This window comes from Cygnus olor, chromosome 2 (assembly GCF_009769625.2).
Source record: "Cygnus olor isolate bCygOlo1 chromosome 2, bCygOlo1.pri.v2, whole genome shotgun sequence".
Classification (NCBI taxonomy): Eukaryota; Metazoa; Chordata; class Aves; order Anseriformes; family Anatidae; genus Cygnus; species Cygnus olor.
In genome coordinates this window covers 92,573,831-92,591,637 of record NC_049170.1, presented here as the reverse complement: position 1 = coordinate 92,591,637, position 17,807 = coordinate 92,573,831, and the positions used below count along the sequence as shown (strand labels likewise).

Sequence of the window (17,807 nt, the reverse complement as noted above, 5' to 3'; positions counted from 1 at the left end):
AACTAAATGCACTGAATAAACCTTAACATCTCAGCTAAATCCTATTGGCCTTGGATTTGCTGCTTAATGCTAAAACCCAAGCGACCCATTTTTCTCCTGTTGATACTTCTATCGCTGATGGCAGCCAGCAGAGAAAAATATCCAACCTTAAAATATTTTAAATGTAAGGAACAAAACCTGGAGAATTCATCATTCACTCTTTCTGCTGCTGTTCGTGAACTTTACATAAGCTCTGCTTCTTGTGTCAAAACCTCCCCAGCTTTTGTGCTTCATAGGCAACAAAGTGAGTCTGTTGCTTAGCAAATGAATGCAACAAAGTACATTTGTTACTAAAAGTGTGACAAGGTCTCTTTTAAAGAGAAATGATCTTGCAAATGCTATGAAAATAAATTTCTGCCCGTTCTACAGTCTCCAGTCACGACGTTATTACAGACATCAGAAGACAGAAACCCCACTAGCTGAAAATCTTTGTGAAGGACTAACAATGAGCGTAAACAAACTCAGTGCTGCAGACTCATTTTGAGTTCCTATCCGTAAGTTTTGCTCTAAACTGTAGTAATTTGCCTTGCTGATTTCACACAGAAGCCAGAAACAGCTGAAGCTTATTCAGAATCCCCCTGCCTCTTTGCTTTGTCAGCCCTCCCACACCCCCGAATCTCACCCTACTCAGCTGCCAAACCCTTCCCCAGCCCCTGATGACATGAGCCCCTGAGCATCCTGATGCTCACTTCCCACTCTTTGTTCCCAGCACCCCCAAGTTGTGTTCCCCACCCAGCTGCACAATCTCCCTAGAGCAGCACTCAACACCTTTGGCTCCCAGCTGCTCCTGGGGCCACATGCCTGCATTCACCCCTTGCTCCACCAAACCTCCAGCCTCTGCCCCCCACCGATGTCTCCTGCTCCCCGCTTTGCTCCAGCGCCTGCCTTCCCAATACCCTCCCCGACAGCAAAGACCTCTTTCACCCTTCTCCCACACTCCCACAGCTGCAGCCACAGCCCCCGGTGCTCTGGCATCTGTCCCTGCCCAGCCTTTCTCCAGAGCAGGGAGGCAAGCTCATTCCCCATTCCCTTCATCCCTGGCACCCCATTCCCTTCTTCCCTGGCACGGAGCACCCGTAAAGGGGTGCAAATCACCGCCCTTTGGGTTGCACAGTCTTTTATCCTGTGGCTGCTCCGTGGCAAGCTGCTTCAAGGGCAAACAACCCAGTGCTCCCCAACAGCTTTCTGAAGTCGCCAACCACGCTTTCAGTAATCTACCAGAGAAGGCTATTCTAATTTGCTTCTCGGTATCCAACCAACACAGCAGTCTTCGGATTTGACTTATAATTTTAACAGGCCATTTCACTTGACATTAATATTAGAGCTCAATGCCCTGCAATGCTGAGACCAGCTTCCGACAAGAAGGGCTGCATCCCAAAACGCCTGTTCCACACAGCCCCGCTCCTTCTCCTGGCAAATTGCTGTGGAGTTCAGAAGCTGCAAAGGCTGAAAAGAAACAAGGAGCCTCTACACTCATTGGAAATTTGGTTACCCTGAATAAAAACTGTATTTACAAAGTACCTAAGAGCAAATCTGATCTAACATGGAAGATATGCACTGCAGGTTACACATTAAGATTATTGGTATGATGTCTGCTATGAGAAGGCTCTCAAATAAAAATGCTTTCTTTCTGACCGTGCACTTGCATTAATGTATTTCTTACTGATACCGCTAATGGAGTGTTTATCATGTTTTTAGCTTCTCTGAAGGAACAATAAAAATATATTGCGCCACGTAAGAACAAAATGAATGCACTCGTGTTGCTATGCCTTATCACACCACACACTCTACAGAAGTGCTTAAAAATGCTCCTTGAACAAAGTATCAGCAACCAACTTCAACATTACAGAAATGTTTACAACAGCATAAACTGGAGACCAAGAGCGATAAGGGATGAAAGCAGTAAAAGAAAGAAAAGTTATATTCTTCGGGACTTATTTTTGCAGCATGGACAGGGATGAGAGACATATGGGGAAGAAATTCTTTTGTAAAGCAAAAGAAAACAAAAACCAAAATGAACAAAAAAAAAACAAAACAAAAAAACCCACAGCTATTTCAGATTGTGAAGAAAGTAAACATTTTTCTACACCTGAATATAGGTTAAGAAGGCATGGAGTAATAACCATGTGTTGATCATTCAAGCTTTTCTTTCTCTTCTCCTTGAGCACAACAAATAGAGTACTAGATATGACATGTTTATTGAAGGCTTTATGAGGGGGTAAAGCTCATCTTTTCAGCTTATTTATTTATTTTAAGTAATCTCTTCCCTAACTTTAGTATGGCTGATTCCTGGATTCCATTCTGAACCATCCTCAGAGATGATTTGTGAACCGCGTACATGGGACCTTTCTAGGGATAAGTGGTGGACAAATGGATTACCAGCTGCTCGACTCTCTTATTTTTTTTTCCTTCCTTTATACTACTTTTCCATTTCTAATACCTCATATAAAAGAAACTAACAAGACCTACAGCTAGACCAGACGGTATGCGTACTCCTTGCGACAAAATTTTCTTCTAATGCTTGAAAGCGGGCACACGCAGCAATTTCCAGCTACGGCTGGATTTTGCCATGTATAGCCTACACGAGACCTGCTAAGCATTCAGTTAATGCCTATTGCCTAATCTTATTTTATTTCTCCAGCAGGTCTAGCAGGGTTATCAGAAACACAAACAGCAGAACTCGTGCATTAAAGGTAACCGCATTCTGTTTAATACGACCTTCCAGCTGATGTATCAAAGAGATTAAAGCGTAGTTCCTGGCACAAGGCTTCCTGCACTCTTTAATATTACTAATAAGAGGAGGCGGGAAGCCCGGAGTCCTATCCTATTACTATTATCATAAAGCTACGACATATTCCTTAAGTTTTCCTCCAGCCACGCACACGTCGGGGTTTGCTTTTCCTCCCCGCCGCCCGGCTCGCAGGAGGCCGGTAGGATTGCTGCTCCGGCTCCCGGCTCCAAACAGCCTCCAGAAACGCTACCAGCTCTACAAGAGGCCGTAACATCCCCTGCTAATGCCTCCGAAATAGGAGAAAACGCTCCGGTTGTGCTGCTTTTTGGCAGCAGCGCGGCTTTACAGGCCGTCAGAAACTTCTCTTTGCTCATCCCTGCGGCCCCGCTAGCTCTCCCCGCTCCCCAGCTCGCCTTCAACTTGCGGCAAACTCCGACCGGGGGGCGCGGGGAAAGGAGGGGGGCTAAGCCTGGGGGTGTTGTTTGGGCACGTAGAGCCCCGAGCCGCCGGCTCCCGAGGGGCTGGTTGGTTACTCACCGGGGGAAGGAAGCGCGCCCGTCCCGGCTGGCAGCCCCGCCGCTCCTCCGCCAGCGGGAGCTCGGCTCCCAGCGCCCGGCACCGGCCGGACCCCGGCCCCGGGACGGGACGGGACAGGAGAGGAGCCGGGAGAACCGGGGAGAGCCGAGGGGAGCCGGGCCCGCGGATCCCGGCAGCGGCACCCACCTGCGGAGCGGCGGCGAGCGCGTCCCTCCGCTCCTCCCGCAGCCCGAGCGCCACCGGAGAGAAGCCAAGCCTGCCTTTGGGGTTTTTCTTTCTTTCTTTCCTTCTCTTCCCTCTTTTTTTTTTTTTCTTCCCGCTCTTCCCTCTTTTTTTTTTTTTTTTTCCTCTTCTCCCCCCCCCCCCCCTTTTTCCCTCCCTTCCTCCCCTAGCTTAGCCCCTGGCAGATAAGCCCGAGCGAGGCACAGTACGCTCACAACCCCCCCCCTCCACCAATCATCTCAATTAGTGCCACATGAGAGGAGCTTCTGCCCAAAATCTGCTTAAGAAAGGGCCAGAGGGCAGGGCAATCGCCTTTGCTCAACAATGACCAGAAGCTGCTATAAATATCCAAACAAAAGCACTGTCAAGGCCTGGAATGTCACATCCTAACGTGATAAAAATTGTAGAGACTCGACGTACGGAGGAGGAAAAATATAAAATAAAATAAAATAAAATAACAAAATAAAGAGACTAAAAGTGGTTGCCACCTTCCTACCCTCTCCCCCAGCCCGTAACCTTGCAGTATGTTATCAGAGTTGTATGTTCCTGGGTGCCAAGTCACTGTTTTCCCAAACAGCCTGCTCACAGTCCCATTGCGACAGCTGCATGCTAATATTTATTTCTAGGTGCCCATGTCTACGAATCTTATATAACCAAGCAAAGTGACCAGGGCTGGTCAGAGGTAGCTTGCAGCCCCACAGATACATCACATCGCACAAACAGTGTGAGCAACAGCTACTCTTCATTAAAACATTACCAAAAAGTCCCCAATACACCAATAAATAATTCAGGACATTAATAAAGTACAGACTCGGGTGCGTTTGTATGAAAAGTGGGGGCTTCAGTCTAATTTGATGTAGATGCATTTTATTCCAGCACGTCCCAGCGCTACAAGTGAGGATAAAGCCCAGCCTGGGGTTTCCGGCTCTGCAGTAAGTTAGAACTGAAAACTAACCAAAACCCACGTCAAAAACCCACACGTGAAAATACAAAACACCCCCGATCCAGCAGAGTGCCTCCACGAGCAGCACCCGGACCTAGAGCTTGCGCATCGCTTTGCAAGCCTCCAGCTCGCCCTGTGCAAGCAGCTGGGCGCTGCCGGATCCGGCATGGGGAGGGCAGGGCAGTAAAAGGGAGTTGTTTGGATCCCGTCTGACTGCCTGTGCACTCGGCAGTGCCTCGGAGATAGTAGTTTCCAGGCTGCTGATTGCAGGATGACAACAGCTAAGTTCATCCCAGGGGAAGCTGATAGCCGCTGTCACCTACTTCCCTCCCCAGACAATTCCCAAATGTAATAATTGCAAAGGGAGGGCTCTCAGCTGAAGTCCTGCCAGCTCTTGTGTCTCAGTGTTGATGTACACATCTATGTAAAAGTAGTTAATCCTACCACTAACATGGCTAACCTCATGTTCTCCTATAACTGAGATGAAAGCCATCTGAAATTATCCCCGTTTCCTGAGTTCACTTTGCACCAACTCAACAATACATTTCTCTTTCACTACAAATAAATGTTATTTTTTCTGTTCCGTTCCCGTGCCCTCCTCTGATCATACTTGTTTGTCCTGCCACGGCGAACACTGCTTTCTCACACTAAACCCATTCACATACAGGCTTATCCTCAAAGCACCCTTATCCTCAAAGGCTGTCCAGAGACAGTTTTTGCTGGTTTATTAATTCCCTGAATTTAAGCTGTGTCCTACATAACAAAGAATGTACTTTTAGCAGAGATCAGTTGTAGAAATGCATTTAAAAGAGATAATATTTAAGTGAAGCTCATGCAAAACTCCAGTACGAAAATCATGTGCACAGACTGGTAAGAACAAAACTGCCTGCAAGATTTCCAGGCTTCCTAGTTTCAGTGGGCACAGAAATATTCTTTATTTTAACAAAGAGCTTTTAGTAGGCCAGAACGCAGAGATGCAGAACAATAAGGGCAATACAGACAATACAGACCCAGCATTGTCGGGCCACGGCCGGCAGCCCGCAGGCTGACAAAGCCTCCCTGAGAACTGGGCTGCACGGATGGGGCAAGCGAAGCAGAGACCCCTTTGCTGGCCTGGGCACAGGGGAAATCTGCAGAGCTCAACCCAGCAGCTAGAGGTGTTGTGAGATGTCCAGCCGTATCTGCAAGGCAGCTCAACATGGCTATTAAATCCTGCGGGTTCCACTGGTCGGTCTTTACGTAGGGTCCTGCTTTCACTTCAAGCAGGGCCAAGCTGGGCATTTCTGCAGTGACAGCACAGGCACGCTCTGCATTGCAAAGAAATGAACAGGGCCTTCGCTGAAGGGAAAATAACCTCAACAACAAGAGCAAAAAGAAAAAAAAATAACAAAATAAAACAAAAAAAACACCCTTCCAGATAAACAGTAAAAGATTTTTAGAATAATGAGCTTACCTGGGAAAAAGATGACCTATGACTTTAACAGATACTTAGTTTTAACTGAGGAAAAAGACAGCAAAAATAAGTCACTATTGGAGTGAAATGCAAGATTGCGTGCATGGTATAAAGCTCTAGCCAGCTAGGCAGATGAATAAATTGTCATAACAGAGCCACTGACTCCAGAAGTGAATGAAAAATATTCTTCTTCGAGTTTTTGGTGTTGTGTTTATCTTCCACTTCCTGGATCAGCTATCGTTACAGAGTTCAGAGACAAGAGGAAAAAACAAAAACGTTATGAAACTAAACAATATTTCCTGGTCCTGCCAAAAGACCCTGTTTGAGTTGAACTGTCTTGACCTGGTCCTCACTGTTTTGTCCAGAGGTAGCTGCTTTCCTGCATCAACTTTTCCAGCCTATGGATAAAAGCTGGTGGGGGAATCTTGCAACCTCCCTTAAAGGATGCTGAAAACATGAGGGATACTGCGTGTGTGGAAATAAGCTTTATAGAGAAGTACTCAGAAGAGCTCTCCTTTGTAAGCTTGAAATTATTCAAAAAGCTATTTGCTTTATAAATCAAAATGCTGTATTTGAAGATAAATCTAAGAGAGATATGACGGACACCTCCAGAAGTAATGTCCCCCCACCCCCCAAAAAAACGTATAAAGAAAAGACATTGTTTAGTTTGTACACAATTTAGTAGTTATTTACAAATTTAAAATGTTTATAAAATATTCTGCCCATAGGTCTTGGTTAGACTTCTGGTTTTATAGAAAATTGTGACTATTTTTACCTAAAAGTGCTTTAAGTTAACTCATTATGGAAATGGAAACTTGGATCAAATACACTGGGTCCCAGCATTTGACATAATTTCCTGGAGAAACAAGCCTATCTATGGAAAGCTATCCTCAAGCAGTGCTTGAAGTCTTCCCCTAAACACTGTTTTGTTTGATAAGTGAAAACTGACAATGCCACCAAATCATCTAGTATTAGTGTTCCTTTCTTTTACATGTCCCCGCTCTTGGAAAGGAAAAAATAATGGATTATGCTTTTTCTTTGTCTGAATAAAATGTTGCAGTTCCGGAGATAAAGACGTATTCAGCTGAGCAATTAAATAGCTAAATAAATGAATCAGCAGAGCAGAAGTGACAGATTTAATTACTGCTTAGAGCTAGGAAGGGGAACTAATTATGGGGTTCATGAACCACATGCCATTCTTCTCCTTAAGCATGTGCTTCGATTCTTCTGGATCAAGCTCTGCAAATGCAGCAGTATCATGCAACAGATTTTATAACCGGGGGAAAAAAAGGCTATTCAAAATTTGGCAATAAAGTTTAATCTTTGTTTGAACAAAGAATACCCCATTTTAAAAGCTCATGTTCAATTGAATAGGTACCACGAGTTAGAGGAAATTTCTGTTAAATAGATAGGCACTAAAAATTTAGTCCTCCAAAAAAATCAAAGCTCGATGAGGTTCACTGCATGTGAATAAACCAAGGACTGCAACAGAAAGCTGTGTCAACTGAGCCATAAAGCATATCAAAACATCAAGTCATTAGGAACCCTATTCTTCAGAAAGTATCTGTAACTGAGAAACCCGAGGAAGCCGTAGATCCTAGCTCTCTACTCCTTTGGTCCATCCACCACAATGAGCAATGCAATTTTAAAAGATGCTTCTGTGGTCACCAAATGTGAAGCCACTAGTAGTGGAAAAACCCGTTCTTCAGTTTATGCCTTCTGTCCCATTTCTCTGCTTTGAATTTACTTTACCATCCTAATTTCATTCTTGTTTTGGTAACACCATCAATGCCAATAATGTCAGCTTTATATTAAAATCATTCCCATGCATGACTGTCTTTGGACACAGAGCAGGTTGGGCAGATGTGCTGCGACTTTAAATATTTAAAAAAAGCAGAACATGATGCAAACTATAAAACGTCTTATGGCTGGGAAAGATCTAAATACACTCCAGCTGTAGCTATGTTCTACTTCCATACAATGAGTAATTTTGTCAGAATGAAAAGAATTGTGTCCAAGCCCAGGGATGAAGGCTGATCCCTGGGTAGGCTCACTGGACAATCACAAATGTCATCATCACCCAGGATTACCACCTCAGCTCTGCCCGGCTGAAACTCTGTTCTCTGAAGGCAGCCAAAGCCAAGGTCTATTGAATCAATAATGTCCAAAATGAACCCTAGCTTGAAAATCAATGTCTGGGCTTCCTATCTGTCTTCTGTACAAAGAGGGGTGATATCTACAGGGAACTGGGAGCTCTGTACATATAAGGTAAAAAAGAAGATTATTTTTTTTTAATGGAATTATAGTATAGTGCTATAAAAAAAGACATGCCTGGAATTCCAGTGCAGTTACATCGGAAGCAAATGCACTTTGTACCTAGGCACACAGCAAAGCAGAGAGTGGCTAGTTGCCAAAAAAAAAGATGCTGTACCCGAAACATTATGTAAAAGTTGCATTAGCACGCATATCACATGAATTTTACAGCATCTGTTATCCATGTTAATAAAGTCTGATGTCCACAGAAAGTCACTCACCTACCAGTGATCACAAATCTTGCAGAACACGTGTTATTAGGATATCTCGATAGATTTATTCTGACTGCATAAATAACCTCAGTGAGGAGTTGAAAAGGATTCCATGGGCAGGGGCAGCTGGTCAGCAGGCTGCTGAAGGACAAAGGGACAATATGCTCTTGGTATACAACGCCTGATCTCAGGAGGCAAAATCAGCTGTATTTATTCATTTGACAGTCCCTGCCAGGCTGACATGGAAATGACTATTTAAGCACCTGAGGTGTCTCTTTTAAGATATGACATGATCGGCATTTTCACTTGCAATCCAAAAACACAGCCCCAGAGGAATACAGAGCATTTGGAAGAGGAACTCACACCGAAGCAAGCTTGCCACCTGGGAGGAAGGCTGACTATGAATCCATGAGCTGCTCTCAAAGCAGGACAGTGCAAAAGAAGTCCCTCAAGGAATACTTGAAACAGCAGGAGTTGTGTTGTTAACTGTAGACCAGCACTGCGTTCATCGTTCCTTTATTTATAACCTTTTGCTCTCAATCTTGAACTTGGATGTTCTCCCTTGAGTCTTGCTTAACATAATTTTGCAATGTTTCACCACTCAGCCAGTCTGGCGAACTGGAGAGGCAAGATGAAACAGAGTGAAACCAATGAGGTCTCAGTAGAAAATGAAGACAAAGGGTGCACAGAGTGTCTGAAGACATGAGTGTCTCCCCTGACAGGGTCAGAGAAAACAGGAACTGACAAATATTTTCTTCCTGTGTTCAAAGGGGGATGGATGGGAAAGGAGGGAAGGGAAAGGATTAGCTCTAATGGCAATGAACTAACTCCTCTCCTGTAAGAAGCAGATAGCAAAGCAATACTCCACAGTTCTGGGTGTGCCCTGGATTTTAAAACAAGTTCTGCCACTGTGTTTGGTTGTTACGGGAAGGTAGAAGGTCACTCTTCACTGCCATGGGGAGCATGCCAGTTTATCAAAGCTAACCTGGCATACTGGGTAAGTTTCCTCCTGAAGTTTTACAAAAGAGGTGACTAAACGTGCCAGTGGGTGTAAAGAGTTGCTAGTTGACTGCTATAAAGAAGAAATTACTGCTTTGTGTTTTTGTTTTTTTTTTTGTATAAAGTCTAAATAACATTTATACAGTACTAATCACAGAGCTAAAAATAATCTGAAGTCACCCACCATTTTCTTCTTTTAAAACTCAAAAAAGTGATATGTTTGAGTGCCCTATTGCATTTTTCCTAATGCTTCATCAAAGACGAGAAGCAAACATCCAGTCTTCAGTGAGGGCTATTACAAAAACTAGTCAAGCTCCTTGACAATAATGACAACTGAAATAACGGGAGCCCCTGTCCAAAACAAAAGCTGAAGTAGGCATCCAGCCATGATGCCCATAGGGCTTTCACAGAGAAGGGCAAGGATATCTGCATAAAGATATCAGATCTTGCTTACCATTGGAGGCAGCTGTATCTGAGAAAAAACAACAACGACAAGAAAGAAAAATTACAGAAATAAGGAGCAAGGCAGCATATGAACAGGCTAGAGATCAGCCCTTCGAGCCTGAGCAAAAGCTCAGAGAAAGCTCCTTCTTCGACCTAGTGTGGAAGTTCCTACAAAGAGGGAGCAGCCATAATGAGTATGAAATAAAGAGTGTGAAATCTGAGCCTCATGAGCCTCACAAATACAACTCCTGACCCAATACAGATGATAAAGCAGGGGATTATAGCACAGCTCACTGTGACACTTCTGAATGTGGCGTAATGACCGCACAGACACCAGGGTTCTTTGAGGATCAGTAGCTGCTACTTCTTTATTGATGACATAACTTCAACTCTCTCTTACTGAAGGCCTAACTTGATCTATTATTGAGGACAGGCCCCCTTCTTGTCCCATTCGTCCCACAGCAGTACTTTTCCACTAACTATTCATTGGTCAACCACTTGCCCGGCAACCCCAAACACCCAGCGACTTCCGTGTCTTAAGGGCTGGAGAACCAGCAGTCCCAGACAGCAAGGAGTCTCCCGAAATCACCCTTCTTTGCTCCCTCTAAACTCTTTACGTTCCTGATGGCCTCATTGTTAAGAGTCCGATGTTATCACCAACCATGGGGCTTGTCGACCCCCATGGCCACACTCCCACATCTGAACAGTTAGAATATAAAAGCTGTCTGGATTTGTAAAACCAGGAAAGCAGTTACATCGTAAAATTCTGCCACTGTGAAAAAAACTGGCTGTGACGTGAGGAAATATCACACACGTAGGATGGACTAAGAGAACAATTCACAAATCTATAGAAATAGTTTAACTCCATCACTTAAGACCTGAGGTCCGCTACCTCGCAGGAACAAAGCTCCAGGGCACAAGAATCAGTCGGACAGTTATGGAACAGACTTGGGAAGTTCCACTTCAAGACTCTGAACTTGGCGGATGAACTTGTAATATATGGAAATTCCCAGAACAATGGACGCTGGCAGAAGACATAGAAGTTGCCAAGCCAAAAAGCCTGAAACCACTGGGAAACTGGAAAGTCAGAACTGAACCACCTTTGTGGTTCACATCTCAAATGCAGACAGCGATGGCAGAACATCCACCCATCCTGAAGGAAGAAAATTGGTTTTATCACTAACCTGTTGAGTTTGCAACAAAGAACTTGGGGCAGATAAAGGAGAAACCGAGACAGCCACTAGTGGAGAATGAGAAGTCGTTAATATCATCTGCACTTTGGAGCATGTATTGTGGTGCACACTGCATTTCAACCAAGGGCACCCCCTGATTCTCTACATATAAATAATGCCATGATTATTCCTCATTTACAACTATCAGCATTTTGCATTTTATTCGAGAGCCAGCACAAGACTTTTCAACAGCTCAGGCAAAGCTGACAGTCAGTCCTCCTAAAATAACAGATGGGATGGGGCTATTCCTGCCTGCCACGGAAAAGTGGGGAATTACAGCAGAGAGATGTAGAGGATCCACGTTGCTAATCTTGCCGCCTCCAGGGACTGATACCAGTCAGCTATCACAGCTGCTGGGACTGGGCATTTTACCAATAGTTTCCACTCCTACTTTAGGGGCAGCAGCAGTTTCAGTCAACCTGTTTTTCCCAGTCCTAATACGGGCAAAATTGGGGTGGGAGGGGAGTGGGGAGTTGTTAATGCACTTTGTCTTCTCAGCAGCCTGGTACCTTAGGCAATTTCTGCCTTGGTTATGCTTACAGCCAGTCCAGTTTGCTGCTGGAAGCTCAGCACTTAATTTAACTTTGCTTCTTCGGCATTCTTGAAAGATTCAGCAACGACTATGCCCACCAGTGTCATCTTCTAATTCTTCTGAGAGTCAGGGGTCTTGACACCAAACGTAGAAAGTCCACCTTGTGTCTGTTTTAATTCTGTCTTCAGACACATCGGTACAATATAATTCTCAAAAAAAAACAAACAGTTTGCCTATAATGATCAAGATTTTTTTTTTAATACGTTCATATTGTGCTCTTCAAATTCCTTATGAATTTGCATGCAGTGAAATTTTTCATGTAGAGGACTAGTGTAAGATATTTCTATATGCTGGTGCAACACAACAGTTATCAGAGTGCCAGGGTAGAGTTTGACTAATGTTTGATCAGGAAGAGCTGTAGAGTAAATAATAGATGTAAAAACAGGAACAGCTTTGAAGTCTGTACTGGCAGTCGCTCATTGTACAGTAACATCAGAATATGCATTGCATCAATATTGGCAGGTAGCACTTAAATTTCAGTGAATATTAATGTTTTGAGCTAGAGTTATTAAAAGCTTATGCAGATATTTTTGTTACAGCTTTTCTAAAAGATTATAGCACGGCTGGCCAAGTCCAGTAGTGTAGCTTGCAATGACAGGAAAAAAATGCAGTACGATAATTTTGTTCAGCATAAAATCATACCTTGGCCATAATGAATTTTTATATACAACTTCATAGCCTACTTCATTCCATTCTTTTTACTGCAAATGTCTGAAACTTTACAGAGAGAAAAGTTACTTCAGCAAAGCTCACCATGTTCAGCCCTCATTTCCACTGCTCCCTCAGGACAGTCACTTTGTCTTTCAGTGCTTTAGCTCTCCGGACATAAAATAATAACCTTGTGATACATGACAGAGCTGCTATGTTAGCACAGCTTGCTCTGTGTTCTGGAGCATTGCAACATTACAGGAGAAACATGGTTTATCTATTTATTATTGTGTATTATCTACACAATTTTGTATGTACATTTTCTCTTGAGAATTTTTTAAAAATCCAAATTTATCTCTTTAGTATTCATCCTTTCATCTTCCCTTCTTACTTCCTGCACTTAGTTTTGCTCCATGTTGTGCTATGTCTTCCAATGCAGTCTTTTCCCCCCTTCAATCGCTTTCCTATGTTCTGTAACCGCGATGAGGTTTCTCTCTGTACTCCTTTTCTCCACCATTCCGTTCTTACTTCTCCTATATCACCAGGCTCTCTACATTGAGGGTAGCTACTCCCAAACTTCCCCACATCTTTGTATCACCTTTCCTATTCTTCTGAGCCTTTCCTTTCCTGCCTGTGTACCATCCTGCTTCCCCTTGTAAGAGAATGTTCTCTCCTTACGGTGTTGAGAGCCTTTCACCATCAAATATTCATTGATGAGGAGGTAGAGAAATTAGAAAGACTGGCTGACAGAGAATTTTTATTTAGGATGCATGTAGACCTTTAGCTATATGTAAAATATCACAGTGAAAGAGCGTATCTGACAGAACTGATGAGACAAATTCCATATATGCACACATCAACAGGGGGACATTTTCTGAGAAATCAAACTCAGATTCTGTCCTATACTCAGATTCTGTCCCAAACTCAGACTTCTGTCCTATAGAAGTTTGCTCAAATGCACATAGCTGTTGGTGAAAAAAACAGTGGGTATTGGCATTATTATAAATGATGTTAAGCCAAATCTTTCAAATGATCTGATGGACCAACTGCAGGTCTACCCTGTGTTTTTCACTCCTCTCTTGTTCTACTTTCACTTTTTTTTTTTTTTTTTTTGTCTTTGTGACTCAAAAGAGATAATGAGCACTTCATGGCAGGGATGGTACCTGCCCGAAATAAGCATTTCTCCAGTGATCAGTGCAAAAAAGCTGCCATCCTTGCAGGGGACTTAAAGTTGCTACAGCTGAAACCTCAGGAGGCTTTACAAGTTAAATCTTACATCTTGGACTCAACTCAGAAACAAAGTCAAAGGGGCTGCAAGCTACAGAACAGCTGGTTTGGGGGCTGATCACAGTCCAGATATGAGGTATGGATATATATGCATATATATGATATATACGGATATATATGCAAATATCCATACCTCAACCACTAACTATATTTGAGTATAATTTTGAGAAAATAGACTTTTATTCCTAGGACTCACCCCATTCTTATGTAGTGCAAGCTGCACCAAAACTTCTAATGTTTCAGAGGTGATTATTTTGGTATGATCACTATTTCATTTGACTGTGTAACTTCTCCCAGCCTGTTCTTTCCTCCTATTTTCTCTCTTATCCATGCTTGCTCACTCCAATACTTCCTTTCTCTTTCCATGGTTTGCAGATTGTCCCCTCCTTCCCCTTTTTTTCCCTCGTGTTTTGAATTTTATGAGCATTTCCTTCATGTTTTGGTGCCATTTTTGAGGGGACACAGGGAAAGCAATTCAGAAAAAGAACAATAATTACTTTATAACTTTAGCTGCATACCTCATGTCAGATCTTTCTTTGGGGGAAGGCAGGGAACATGGAAAGAAAAACTTCCCAGAGTTCTCCACTTTTTCTAGACCATTTCAATATACAGCACAGTAAAGCAGATTATGAGAAGTTCTTCTGAAAGTGGAAGTCATTTCCCAATCAGAAAAATAGAAAAGAATATCAGCTCTGGCAAGTTAAATTTAATAAGCCCAGCCAAAGAAGATTTTGAAGAGCAATTTGCTAAAGGCATAAAACTAATAATAAAATGTTTTTTAAGCACATCATAAGCAGGAAGTCTGCCAGAAAGTCTGTAGGGCTGATAAGCAATTGGGGTAGGAAAGGAAAGCTGAAATAAGACTGCACCCCAGTCAAGTGAGAAGAATTCTTTCCACAGGTGTTCATCACAGAAGAGCTTTTGGAGGTTCCCATGCCCAAGTATTTCTTTACAGGGAACAATCCCTGTAAAACTGGTCACTCTTCACAGTGCAGAGAGAGTAGTAGTGGATCAGAGCAGGGAAATGTGCTGTTTCACATAGTCATAAGTAATTTGGACAAAGCTGAATAGAGAAGTGACAGTAAATCACACTAGATTGTTTAGGGAAGCAAAACCAAAGGGGGATTAGAAAACTGAAGATAGGTCTCAGTTCTGTGTGATCCGTGATATAAACATGGATGAAATGTGCTGATAAATGCAAGATCCAGAATAAAACCAGAATCCTAGCTATGCATACACAGTGGTGAGCTTTGAATTAACTGTAACCAAACTGAAACACAGCTGGAGGAATCATGTACAGTTCTACGAAAATGTCAGCCTAAAGCAAAAGGAGTGTTATGAATTATTAGGAAAATGAAATGAAAGAGAGCAATCTGCCAAATTATTGCCACTGAAAGACTTTGCCTTCTCTTCTAAGCCCCAAGGGACTTACCTGAAGTAGGAAGCAGAGACAAGGATGATAACTAAGATAACTGAAGGTAAGGGACAGTATCTCTGTAAGAAATACTGAGTAGGCTGGGATAAATCAGTTGGAAAAGAGATAGTTCAGAAAAACATGACAAAACCCATAACATCATAAACTGCACTGAGAAGCTTAAACAGGAAATGCTATTCACCCCTACTAGCAATACAAGAAGGAAAGGGCAGCAAATGAAATGTTGGAGCATCCGCTTAAAGCCTAGAATAGGTAATATACTTTTTAGAGAATGAGTAACTAATTACGGAATAAACTGTTAGAGGACATTGTGGTTGTTAAAAACCTGAATAAATTCTAAATGCAATGGAACAAATTCTAGCAGAGAAAAAAATATATTTGTTAGAAATAAAGGTATAATTCCTAGCTACGTCCCTAAACTTTGGACCATGGAAGGCTGGGAAAAGGTCCTAGAAATGTATCTCCCTAAAGCTGCTATCTTACACATTGTCTACTACTGTCTGTTGTCTACTTTCTGAACAATATATCAAAACAATTAGGCCCAGCAGAGCTGTTTTCCTGTTCTTACCCTTGGGAGAGTTGTGCTCTAAGCAAAAGCTCTGACCACCACTCTGGCTGTCACCAAAGCTATGAGGTTATTTTACTCAGTAATGTAAGTTTTCCCCAGATGAGTTTTGGGACCATAAGAGGGAAGATAAAATCTCCCTCTTGTGAAAAATCCCTTCTGCTCATGGATCCATCGAACAGTGAAGTCCTTCGCTTTTAGGCAGGTCCGAATACACAGCTAGTGAAAGATTTTGATAGAGAAATCAATGCCTGTGTTATGGAATGAAAAACACTGACCAAATTCCACAACACCTTTTTCCCATCATTTCCCCAACTCCCCTGGCCTATCAGATCCCGGTTTATCAGATTTTTACTCTAAGCCAAAGAATATTTCTGAAGATTGAGAAAAGTGGTGAAGAAAGTGGCTCACGTTTTAAGCAGAAGAAATATACCCGACAAAAATAAATAAATAAATAAAAATACATTAAAGTTGGTTTAAGTTTTTCCAGGCCTGCAACTCACCCAAATTGACCTATTTTTACCTTTTATTTGTTTACAAAGTCTGCAGAATTCTTCTTGTGTGTGGATTAAACATGCTTCACTGATGCTTTTGTTGTATTTAACAAGAAAACACAATCCATTCTGGCAGCCTGGTATACATGACTCCTACAATATTTTCTAGCAGCAATGACTTACTTTTTGGTAATAATAATGATCTGCATTTTCATTGCTCTTTTCCTTCAAAATAAAGTGCCACAGGAATATTATTTAAATCTTTAAAGCAGCAAATTAAGTAAGTAAAAGCAAATTTTGTTAGAATTTCTAGGTTAGAAGGGATTTTTGGAGCTCATTGGAGCCCACTCAAAGCAAGACTGACTTTGAAATTACATGCGAGTTCAAAGGTTGCTCAGGGACTTGCCCAGTTGACTTTGCCATGTCTCCAGGAATGGAGATTCCACAGGCTCTCCAGGTACCTGTACCAGTATTTGATTCTCCCAAAGGCAGGAAAGTTTCTTCTGGTACCAACACAAAATTTCCCACATTGCAACTTGTATCCATTGTGTCTTTTCCTATTACTGTGCACTGCCCAGAAGAGTGTGCTTTGTCGTGTCCATACATCACCAGTAGGTGGTTTAAAACAGCCATTAGATTCGCTCCTTATTCTTCTCATCTTCAGGCTGAACAAACCCAGTCCTGTCAGCTTCCCCTTGTATCTCCTGTGCTCCAGCCGCCTGGTGCTCCAAGAAACACATTCCATTATGTCAATATACATCACGTACATCCCAAGTCGGATACAGTCCCCCAAAAAGAGTCTTCAAAGCATCTAGCAGAGGGCAGGAATCACTTCCCCCAACCCGCTAGCTACACTCTTGCTAGTACAGCTGTGGATGCTGTTGAACTTCAGGATGCAGCGCTGACTTGGAGCTGCTGTCCACTGGGGCTCCTAAGACTTTTTCTGCAAAGCTTCTTTGAAGCCCCTTGGCGCTCAGCCTGTCCACCTGCATGTTCTGTCTCAGAATCAGGAATTTACATTTGCCTGTGCTGAACTTCCAGGAGTTTCTGTAAGACAATTTCTCTGAATGGCAGCCTAGCCCTCCAGCATATTGACTGCTTCCTCAGTTAGGTACCATCCCTCAATTGCTTTGTAGCCCACCTGTGGAAGTCAAGGTGAACAATCACTGCTCTTCCCTCACACACCATTCCAGCCATCTTCTGAGAGCAAGCTCTCAGGTTGGTCTGCCATAATTTGCTGTTTGTGAATCCGTGCTGGCTGTTTCCAATTGCCTTCATATCTGCCATGTGCCTCATAAAGGTTTCCTGAAAAGTTTACTCCAAAATCTTCCCGGGCGTGCGTGTGTGTGTGTGTGTGTGTGTTTTCTCACTAGGTCTGCTGCCTCGTTTCACAGCCCCACATTTCCCTTAGGTTTCTTTTTGGTGCTACCTCTGGAAGGTCTTGTTCTCCTTCAGATTCCTCACCAATTTTAAATCCATCTGAGCTCTGGTTTCCATGATTCCCTGCCTGTACGCACAATGGTCTGCACTGCTCCCAGGCAGCCCTCCTTGGCCTTCTCTGCCCTCTCCTTTGGCACCAGAGCCCAGGAGCTCCCTGCTCCTCTGTGGTGCATGAGTGACTTACTGAATCTAGCCTGAATGGCTCGGCTAACCATTCCTGT

At 43.0% G+C, this 17,807-nt stretch overlaps 1 protein-coding gene across 28 annotated transcripts in view; it reads right to left on the bottom strand.

The window, feature by feature from the left end:
- Positions 1-17,807, bottom strand: part of LOC121065899 (poly(rC)-binding protein 3-like) — a 514,190-nt gene that overhangs the window by 141,682 nt on the left and 354,701 nt on the right. The window contains exon 1 of one of the 28 annotated variants that reach the window (XM_040549031.1): positions 3,494-3,852. The exons of 24 other annotated variants lie outside the window; for them this stretch is intronic. The gene's annotated coding sequence lies outside the window, so the exon portion shown is untranslated. Of the gene's footprint in view, positions 1-3,307; positions 3,467-3,493; positions 3,853-17,807 lie in introns of those variants that run through there. 3 more of the 28 variants (XM_040549047.1, XM_040549053.1, XM_040549045.1) reach the window with 3 other exon arrangements.